Source organism: Neopelma chrysocephalum, unplaced genomic scaffold (assembly GCF_003984885.1).
Source record: "Neopelma chrysocephalum unplaced genomic scaffold, ASM398488v2 Primary Assembly neopelma1_44, whole genome shotgun sequence".
Lineage (NCBI taxonomy): Eukaryota > Metazoa > Chordata > Aves > Passeriformes > Pipridae > Neopelma > Neopelma chrysocephalum.
The window spans coordinates 613,944-625,029 of record NW_020897703.1 but is presented as its reverse complement, the minus strand read 5'-3'; the positions used below and the strand labels follow the sequence as shown (position 1 = coordinate 625,029).

The 11,086-nt window shown below is 45.5% G+C and overlaps 1 protein-coding gene across 3 annotated transcripts in view; it reads right to left on the bottom strand.

Annotated features, from left to right (window-relative positions):
* Window positions 1-11,086, bottom strand: part of CPS1 (carbamoyl-phosphate synthase 1) — a 330,044-nt gene that overhangs the window by 283,055 nt on the left and 35,903 nt on the right. The window contains exon 1 of one of the 3 annotated variants that reach the window (XM_027678000.1): window positions 10,859-10,912. The exons of 1 other annotated variant lie outside the window; for it this stretch is intronic. The gene's annotated coding sequence lies outside the window, so the exon portion shown is untranslated. Of the gene's footprint in view, window positions 1-10,858; window positions 10,913-11,086 lie in introns of those variants that run through there. One more of the 3 variants, XM_027677994.1, reaches the window with a different exon arrangement.

The following is an 11,086-nucleotide window of genomic DNA, read 5'->3' as shown; positions in this document are numbered from 1 at the left end:
GGAGATGGTTTGCACAGCCTGTGTCATAGTGTCATGACAGCATAACCTCCCAAATTTGTACACTGATGGGGGGGAGGGTCAGGGTCATGTGTACAACTGCTGAGTGTTTAATAAAAAACTGTTTAATAAAAATGCTGAAATGACCAAGCTTTGCATTATTTTTACCTCCTGTCTGAAGAGATCAACATATGCCACAGCAGCCACTCTGGCAGCTCCTGGAGGCTCAGTGGCCTCCCACCCATCCTGAGTGTCATTTTTCCTTATCTCCAATCCATTGAGACCAGTCCTGTGCTTTCCTCCCAGGGCATCCTTTTGCAGTGCTGTCTTCATCCAAGACTGCATCGTCCCACTGTGGCTTCCATTGGAGACCACAGTCCTGCACCAAAATGCACCTGTGTGCAGTGCTGGCCACCAGAAGGAGGATGTGGATCCTCCCAGAAAAGCACCCTCCTGCTCAGTAGAAGGAGGAACAGGCTGCCTCAGGGAGGCTGTGACTGTCCAGCACCAGAGGCTTGAAGGCCAGGCTGTCAGGAGTGACATGGATAAAGGTGATCCTACACATATATTAGGTTGCTTGAGGTCCTACAAAACCTGGCTTTCTACAGTTTCCATTTCTATTAAGGTTTGTTGTAAAGGTCTTGAGGGAGAAGGTCCAGGAATGAGGATGGGAAAGCACCATAGTGCAGTTTTTCCTTTCTCATACAGGGGTGTGGCACTGCCCACTTCCACCCATCTTCATGCCAAAGAGAGGGAACAAGACAAAGCCTGAAAACACATAACAGCTCCTGCTTCAGCAAACTACCTGAGAGGGACTTTATGAGAAACAGACATTTAACACTTGGTGATGGTTATGTTTGTCCATTGTGGTGTTCTGTTAAAAAAAAAAATGTACCTTATGCTCCTAAGAAATAAGTAAAAAGCATGTTTTGAATGCTTTACCATCTGGCTCAGTTTGTGTTCACCCCCTTTGTATACTGGTGTGATCGGCAAGATGAAAAACATCCCACCTACTGTAAACCAAACACCATCTGTAGGTGTGCATGTCCCCTGAGAGCCTGCCGTGGTTTCAGCTCTCAAAAGCTGACAGCAGCCTCAGCTATCAAAGAGGTGACATGGGGACAGTGCAAGAGGACAGATATGTTATTGCCCTCTGCCCAAATTATTTCATTTTTGATTCCTGCATATTAACTTTTCAAAAATCCACAAAAGAGAAGCAGCCATGAGGGGAGCACAGAGCTGCTGGCTTACATGAGCTGTCTAGCCAGACCTTGTTTCTCTCTAGCATCTCATCTGATTTCCATCCCTCTGTACCACTACCTCACCTTTCCCTCCTTCCCTCTTGCTTTGTTCGTGTTTTCCCACCACAGTGCAATACCTTGGCCAAATCCAAGTGGGGTTTTCAGATGGCAACACAGGGAATGTGGCTGGTCCCAAAAGGACCACAATTCCTGCTCCAGGCCAGCAAGTTCCCAGCACATATAATTGATTTGTAGCAAGAGATTTTTTTTTTTAATTTTTCTTTTTTTTTTTACATTGAGAAGAAGAAACACAGGTCCCTCATACCTTCTTGCCCCTAATGACCCAAGTCCTTTTGCCAAAGTGTCCCCTGCATCCCTTTAGCTACACCTTGGGAAGAAATCTAATTTCCCACACCAGGAAATCTAAACCCCAAAAGTTACAACTTCCAATGTTATTAGTGCCTAAAGACAAAATCCAACAGAGCAGGAAGCAGCAGATCTGCCCCAAATAAGCACCTGAAGAAACATACTGGAGACCCAGCTACTCTTTCTCCTGGCAGGGTTGCTGGCCTGGAGATTCTGTGCTGAAGGGTGACAGTGACTGCAGCAAGGGGCTGTGTGGCCCCAGCAGGTGGCAATGCAGCCTGACAGCAGCAGCCACCCTGCTGCTGCCAAGCACATGCCTGCACTCCTCAGCTGCTAAATCCTACCTCAGGAGAACTGGGATTCAGCTCTTGGGAAAGTTGCTCAAACCAAAAAGCCCACACGGGTAAGGGTGTGTTTGTATACTGTGGGAACAGTATATATGTGGGGGACAGATGTGAGAAACATGGAAGCCCTCCTGAAATGCATGGCCTGAGGATCAGGGATGCTGCTACCACAGAAGTGACATTGCTTGACTTGGGTGATGCTCTGTGAGACCACAGAGAAGTTGAGGGGACTACTGCAAATGTGGCATCTGGTGTCTGAGGATGAGCATTGCCACCACCCTGGTACCACCCCATTGGCACAACTGACCTCTGAAAGCAGAAGATGAACGTGAGGGGCTCTACCTGCCTAGGTGGTTGCAATGCATGGCTGCTCTGAGACCCAGAAAAGACCAGCACATCTTTGCATCCTGCCAGATTTTTTTGTGTTTCAGAGACAAACTCACTCCCCTCAAAAGCTGTTGGGGAAAAGCAGAACAAAGCAGTTCTCAATACAGCTGCTGATTCGAGACAGAGCCTGACATTGCCTTGCTCACAGAGCTTTGTATTCCCAAGTGTTCCCCCAGCCAGCTTTCATCTTCTGCATGGTGGTCCCTGCTGTTTCCTCCTGCAGAGCTGCCTGAAGACACTTCTCTTTTGCCTCTCTCCCCACCTCAGTCACATGCTTGTTTCTGTCTTCATGCTGCTGCTTTGAGGGAAGAAGGGTGGTGGCTTTTCCTCTGAATCATTTCACAAATCCAGTTTACAGCAGCACAGCAAGGGGAAGGCAAAACACAATGTGGGAGGAAGGAAAAACCAGCTTATCACAAGGAAACCTGTTCCCTCCCTGCCCCTCATGGGGAGGAAGCTTTTGAGCACAGCCTAGGACCACCTCAGAACAACCCCATCACCAATATTTGGATAATCTAAATGATAAAAGTTCCCAGCAGAAAGGAGAGGAGAAAATTAAGTTGTTTTTCATGTACCCCTCAAATTCAGAGGCACAAAAGCCATCTGTTTTTTGCTGCCCTCTGTTCTGGACAGGACAGCTTGCAGCCACCCTCAGATGCCCTGCATCCCCCTCCACTTTCCCCACAGGGTGAAAGATTGCAAATTTGGCCAAAATGGACAATAGATCTTGCCATGACTGGCCACCCTCGAAGCCTGGGTGTGACAGGACACCGCTTTGCTTCCTCTGCGGCAAGGAAGACAGCCAGCCGTGGAGAAGGCACAGAGGCGGCGCTAAAAACAACTTGAAAGCCTTAAGAAGGGGAAAAAAAAGAGCAGAACTGTGGGGAGCCATTTAACTCCATCTCCTCATGGCTGGGGAATTTCTCACTAGGAGGACACATGTCAGGCAACCCTTGCAAAAAGGTTATTTTGCAGCCATTGCAATTTGCTGCAGCATTTGCAGTGTGTTCTCAGGTAGTAATCAAATCCACTGGTAGTATTTTGCCTTCCATAAACCCCCTTGGAGCCGGGCCCACAAATAGTTTACACTGTAGTATGCAGCTGTACACAAGGCAGGAGCAAATGTTCCACATAACGGCTGTTGGCCCTAATCAGGTGGAGTCGTGGATCATATTTCCAGCATTTGGCAGAGTTTTATTATAGATACTCCTCCTTAAGGATAACCCCTCACTCCTGAAGGGGAGAGCACAGCAGTGCCAAACAGCTTCCTTGTTGGGGAGACCCAAAGCAGCCCTTCGTTACAGGAGTTTCCCCTATTCCCAGGAGGGCTTTGGAGCGCTTTGCTCTGCCACTGTCTACCTTCATCCTGACACTCCCAGTAGCGGACAGGAAGAGAATAATCAGATTTTTACAAGTGGCTGAAAAAATAAGAGAGAGATCCACCTCAGAAGATAAAGTTTAAGACACTTCAAGAGAACCACCATAAAACACAAGCTTTGGAAAGGGCAAATCCTACATCCAGGGATACCCTTGTTGGGATTTTATAGCTCATTTATCACCATGGGAAAGAGAACAAACCCCACTTGGTGACTGCTACAGTGGGTTGCAGTTAGGTAAAAACCACAACAAGATATAGCACAGCAGTTCCCAGAATCAGGCTCCCCACCCCATCAGACTGCAGTGCTTAGTACTTGCAAGCCTGACAAATTCATCTGCAAACAACTGGGCTCCAGACCGGAAGCAGGAAGTTGCCAGTGGAAGCATTTGGGAATCCCTGGTGGTTCATCACCATAGGGGATAAACTCCAACGTGTTTATACCACCCAAAGCTGGGAAATATCCCATTCCAGCAGGGCTGACCTCATGCCTTACAAGCATACAGAGAAGACAGTTTGATATGTGGATCTCCAGTGAGTACAAACGCATCCAGGTTCTGGGAGCACACAGACCCTTTTTACAACAGAACAATCATCCCTCACTATCTTTCCCCCTCTCTTTTTGTTGTCTTCACAATGCCAATAGATCCAGTTCCCCGGCTTTAAGCAGCAATAATCTCAATCATTTACTCCAATAACCACTTAGCCTTCTGCTGAACAGTCTATGCATTCAAGTGTGGAATTACTGCCTTGTAAAACCCGGGACTATGATATTAGCACTTACTGCCCATACCCCTGATCTGAGCCAGGTCGTGTCAGCAAGGGGGAAACAGATTTTCTATGTAACAAAAAAAAGATGTTTTGACATCCTTTCCTTGATTTTCTCCCTTGAAGATTTAAGTATGATAGGTGCTTTATTGCAAGAGGGCCTGATCTGGGACTCTCCACAGCTGTGATTTTCACAAAATATATAAGGAAGGTGATCACCTTTCTACACTTCCATCCTTCTTTCTAATTTTGGTGGAATGATCCAAAAGAGTCAAAAACATCACTGGGAGAATACAAAAATAGGGACAAGTAAGGCACATCCTTAAGCCTCACCTTCTTAGGAAACCAGGCCAAGAGTGAATCATACTACTCAGAGTATGGAATTTGCAGCCAAACTATTCAGTCAGCAAATGCATTAGATATACCTGAACAAAACTCTTTAATGATCTGGATGCAGCTTGGATCTTCCTTAGATAAAACAAGAGGTAAATTCTGCAATTAATTGCACCATTTGGAAAAAGAAAACCACATCACTTTTGAAGGCAGCTTTGAGAGCTCCACTAAGAACAGGGAAAAACCTTCCATCCACTTGGGACCGAAGAGTTTGACTCAAGCCCACAACATCTCTACCTAACACCCCAATAATTCTCTAAACATCATGATTTCATCACGAGGAATGAAACTTGGAGCTGGAATGATGAGACAGCTCATTCCAGTGGATGTGCCTTGCCTTGGACTGGGACTCAGCAGACAAATCTCCTTCCTCTGTCTGCAACTGCCAAGCTGGGGCTCTTCCAACAAGTAATTTGGCTGCTCTCTGTTCTGATTTTCTTCCATTTCTTTTGCTCATTTTCCAGCATCTCTGAGGTAGAGTTTCTCGTTATCTCTTGATGTGGCACATCACAGAAGGACCCCAGTTAGAGCTTGAAATCTGAAAATGCTTCTTTTGAACATGCCACACTGCAAATAGTAACATTTGTACAGCACTTTCAAAATGCTCCAAAGCTGCTGAAGAAATCAGTACCTAAACCACCAAATGTACAAATATAGAACTGAAAGCAATACAACATTAATACTATGGCTCCAACATTATGCCTTACAAATCTTGTGAGAGAGTATGTGGGGGGGGGAGTCTTAACAGAAGTGCTTCATTTCCCAGGAAGGAGCACCTGAATCATTTCTCCTCTGATTAACCCGTATCATTATGCTCTGCCACTGATTATTCCCTGTGCTTCAGAGGCCGAAAGTACTACCCTGGCAACGAGATGACCTTGGCTGGATTAGCAGCCATCAGGAAAAAGGCAGCATCACAGACATCTCACAGGCAGCTGCCAGCCCTTTTGCCATCGGAAAACTCACCCCTCCCTGCCTCTGGCAGGGCCTGCCAGCTCAGCTAGAGGGGCAAACTGGGCAGACAATCCCAGTGCTCCCAGCCAACAACGCCCAGCCCTGGAAGCTTGCAGGAGGTGTGCTGTGTGAAGGCAGGTCACAGGGAACTAGGATGAGCTGGAGCATTATCTGTTAGGATGTGGGTCACAACCCTGTCCTTTGCCCATGTGCAAGCCCACGCTGTATGAACCCCAAGGAGTGCACAGCCCACCAGCAAGGAAACTGTCAGAGTCTCCTTAAAAGGACCATGTAATTTTACTTAACTGCTGCAAAGGTCATTTGCCTATGTGGAAACCAAGTAATAATGAAGTGTACCACACTGGCTGTCCAAGACTGTCAGAGAGCTCTTAAAAACAGCAGGGATCTCTTGGCTATCCCCAGGACAGGCACCCCAAGAGCTCTGTAGCTGATGGATACATTTTCTTTAGCTCCAGCTAAATCACTGGACATAACCTTTAGATATGACACAGGGCTGGGAGCCTTGCATGGGCACAAATTTAGGGCTGAAAGATAACACAGAGAGAAAAGTCCAACTGGCAGTTTGCAGTGGCCATGGGAAGATGAAAAGCACCACCCTTCAAGAACAGACAAAAGGTGGGAGCAAATACATTTTAAAAAAAAGGCATACTAGGAGTCTTCTCTGACCCTGAAACAAAGAGCTGGAAACCAAACTGAACTGCGATCTTCCTAAAGTGAACCAGAAGTAATAAAATTCCCCATATCTTTGTTTTCCAAAGGGTTTGAGCACTTCGTTTGCCTCATGACAACTTGTCCTGCAGACTTGTCCTGCCCCCAGAGCTCAAGAATGGAAGGTGTGCCAGACCCTTGTTCCTATCAATTCAGCATTCAGGCATTTGCAGGTGATACCACTTTGATGTGCTGGGTACCAAAATTCTGTTTGTACATATTTTCCTCGCTCTCCCTATGCCTTGAACCCACTTACCACACTGCCTGGTTGTATTTGTGTCTTTGCCTGTATCCTCCACATACCACTGTTTCCCATTAGGATCATTTTCTCCTTAATTTAAACCCTAATCATGCAACACACAACATACAGTGTACTAGACATTCTTGTGGCCCCAGAGACATCATTAGAAGCAAACTTAGCTATGAGTTGCTCTTCAGAAACCCACCTGTAGTAATGGATTTTCAGAATGAAATGAATTGAGATACTTTGATTTGGAGGATGTTCAGCTCAAAAATCCACGAAAGGAGGCCATTGGGTAGTTTGTTTTTTTTATAAGAGGAGAGCATTCATCACTTTCTGAAAACTCTAAAAATCGCTTGTGACTACTATTGGCCAATAAATAACAATTACCATCCTCATTACTGAGCAAAGGCTGACAGGGAAAGCAGGTCTGCATCAGAGGGAAGAGCAACCCTCAGACACTGAAGCTGCCAACAACACGTTCCTCAAAGCATAAGTCATCTTATCCCAGGAGCTGCCACTGCCACTTTCTGCTGGACTGTTTTCTTCAGCTGGCTAGTCCTGAGCTGCAGCTGCAGCAAATACACCACTCCTCTCCTTCCAGCAAGCAGACAGACCACAAGAGCAAGGGCTCACAACCATGCTGTGGTTTCAGCATTCTCCTTCCCTTTGAAAAGACAGGACTGTGGGATGAGATACACTTGTCACGTTAATTGTGAACTGAGAAATGTCAATTTTGAACTCCGTGAAGAAAGCAGATCTGATAAGTTATATGTGCTTGGAGTGGGGTCAAGGTGCTTTTCAGCATTCACCACCCTCAGATAGAGAAAAAAGTGTGCTACCCAAGATTATCAGCACGCTACTATGAAGTGTTAAAACCCACAGCAGACAGCATTGATTACAGCTCTTTAATTACTGCTAAAATTATAAAAGCACTACACCAAATCTTTGTGGAAATTGCACCTTTCAGAAGCGGAGATAAAACCTCTGCCTCCATAATTGCAACAAAAGGGAATGGTAAGAAGTTTTTAAAAAACAAAGATACAAAGAGAAAATGGCAGGGACTACACTGATGCTCTAAAGGAACATAAGCCCCATCAAATTTTAGAAGAAACAGAGTATCAATTGTTTGCTGATCATAAAAACCACAAATGGGAGACATATCTCCAACCCCAACAACAGCAGGCATAAATGAGACATTCCAGCCTCACACCCCACACTGGTTATTATGTCATTATTGAGTGCAGAGCAGCCCCTCTCTTCAAGCCACCCTAGAAAGGTTGTGCTAAACTGACATTCAACTCAGGCAGAGGGAGAAGAGAGGCACTGGTGGCAGGCTGCTGGCATTACATCCCTTCCTTTGGAAGACACATCCAACGAGGGAAAGGTTGGATAGCCACAGCCACATTTCCAAATGCCTTGATTCTCACATTCCCCAGTTATCTCAGTATGATTTTACTGTAATAAGAAACCTGCACAGTCATTGCAGGGAACAGCATTGGATCTGGGAGATGGTATCTGTTCATAATGGCTATGCAAATGCTAGGTCCCTAAAAGCTTGTAGTTTAAATCTAAGCAATCTCCTTTGTCCCTGCCAATTCACTTAAGCACAATAAGAATTAATAGAACATCTTGATCAGTCATCACACTGTTACATCAGTGTGTAACATTCAAAAGGGCAAATCAGAACACACACAAAATGATTTCACAACAGATTCTGAAGGAGAAGCACTGGCTTGTGTTCACTGCAGCACAACTAATTCAAAGAAGTCATGAGCTTGGCGTTTGTGTTTCAGGACCCAATCTCCCACCTATTTCAGGGCCTCCAAAACTACAGAAGTGAAGACTTCTTCCACCGTACTTACCACTGTCATTTAAAGTGTCTTTGCCACAAACATTCATCCAATCAGCTTTGGCACTTCAGCTCCAGCTGTACATGCTATCCCCACTACTATGATCCAAAACCTCTCAAGGAGAAAGGTAGAAATAACCCTCTAAGCAAAAAGGGTTAAAAGTCACACCCAGAGCAGCCCATGGCCAATTGTTCCAGTTCTATCAGCTTAACAGAGTTGCTTGGGATGACGAGTTTAGGACAAAAATATTTAATAAAAGTAACAGGCATTTCTGAACTACCTTCGGGAGTAACAGTCTGCTAAAGTATGTCATCAGCCTCTCACTGGCAGCTCTGAAGCATCTCATATTGCACAGCAGCTGACTCTCACAGAAGTTTAACAAGCAGGAGAAAAGCTCTCAGGGCTGGCTATTCAGGCAGAAGGGGCTGAAATGGAAGCCTTGCTCATATCACACTCTTTAGGAGACCAAAGACCTGATTACATTACATCTTATATGAAATTGCAGCTTCAAACTCAACAGTTGCAAGTGCTGCAGGTGGAGGCAGAGGCAGCTTGCACTGGCTGCCAAACACCAGGCACAAAAAGCTTTCTTAGGGTGTTCATAGAGACAACCTCCTCCAGGGGGTCCTTCAGCCCTTGAGCTCTGACGTCTTGCCCAACCCCGAAGGATCTCCAGTTCCTGGATCCAGCAGCACCTTTTGTGCGAGTCACTGTGTATTTCCCGTTAACAACCTCTGATCTCATAGGTCACACAAGAAGCAAAGTGACATTCTTGAGCATCACCATGTCACTTGCCTCCCTACAGCTAAATAAGGGGTGCAGCAGCAGAGGTCTATTTAAAGCCAGCCAGCATAGCTACTTGACAGACCCTGGGGGAGAGACATTTCTTGTGTCTACATCACTGCTCCCCAAAAAACAGGCTTACACCCCCGAGCAGCTTCAACAGGAAGGTTTCACAGTGCTTCACCAAGGTTTGTTTTCTCTCACACAGAGGGAACACAAAAATGTTACAAGCACAGCGCAGAAGGTCAAGCACCATCACAGCCAGTTTTAAACAGCTTGGCCAACTTTATCCAGTGTATTGCTGGCTACAGTGAGACCTTCCTACCCCCTGTAAGAAGCAGCTGGAAGCTCACTGTGTGCTCTGTCCCCTTGGACTGCACCATGGCTGGTTGCTAAGTCTCCCCTCTCCAACTAAAAGCATTAAGGGACCCACATCATCATCTCGTGACATTTATGAAAAGAGGCTTTTTACCCCTGGTTGGCCAGAGGAAACCTTGCCAGGCCCTGCCTGCAGCCTCCTTTGCCTGCTGCATGGAGGACACCTCTCCAGCCGTGGGCTGGGCACTGGGAATGAAAATCCTGGTGGGGTAAAAGGACACAGTGCCACCAGGAAATACCTGTTAACTCTATGGAAGAATGAAAGTCCACAGATAGCACTGAGCTGGGATAGTTGGGAGGTTGGACCAAAGGCACAGCGTCAATTATGAAAGGATGCTAGAGCTGTAGTGCCACAAGGAACACTGCCAACAGACACAGTAGCCTCAAACCCCCAAACCTCCAATGCAAAATGTTAGCAAAAATCTTTCCATGACAACTCTCTGTATACAGACCTTTTTACACAGGATGCTCAGAGACATTGTCATAGTGATTCATGATAAAAGAGGAGCTCATCAAATGCTTTATGCTCATTTGTGTCCTCTCAGACAACCACAGTACAGATTATACTCTAGATATTTGTGTGGATTTCCATCAGGGCTTAATAAGCCTTGACAATGCTACTTGCATTCTTAAAACAGTTTTCCGAAATATGTATAATACGATTATTTATATGATAATGTAGTTATAGCCCCTCTCCCCAAAGAATATCATCCTCATGGACATGATTCAAAATGCACAAGCATTATCTGAAAGCTACATAGGTCCCACAAATGCAAAGTATTTACTGCTAGGCACAGAAATAGCTGAAAAATTTTGGTTCCTACGGCTTCGTTCTTGCTGGGCTGTCTCAAGGTTTGCATATGACTTAAATTCTAACACAACAGCAAGACTCATGCATGCAATTAGAAAACAAGGTTTTTGGTGTATCAAACACATTTTGGAGTGTCTGGGCATTTAGCAGTATTTAAGCAAATGCAGACTGCATGCTTGGCAGAGACAGGATTTCAGTGACAAGGACAGAGAACATATGTTCTCAGAGTGATGCTCACATCTCCAACCTCTGGATCTTGAAAGTTATCCATACCTCCACTCATTGAGAAGTCTTATTGATGGCTGAGGAGAAGAAGAGGTGTAGATTGTGACAGCACTAGATTTCCTAAAACAGATAGGACATTTAAGTTTTGAGAGATTTCAAGCCTGGATGATCCCTAACAGAAATCAGAAAAAAAAAAAAAAGAAAAAAAGGGAAAGAGAAGAGGTTAATACCCCAGAAGTCA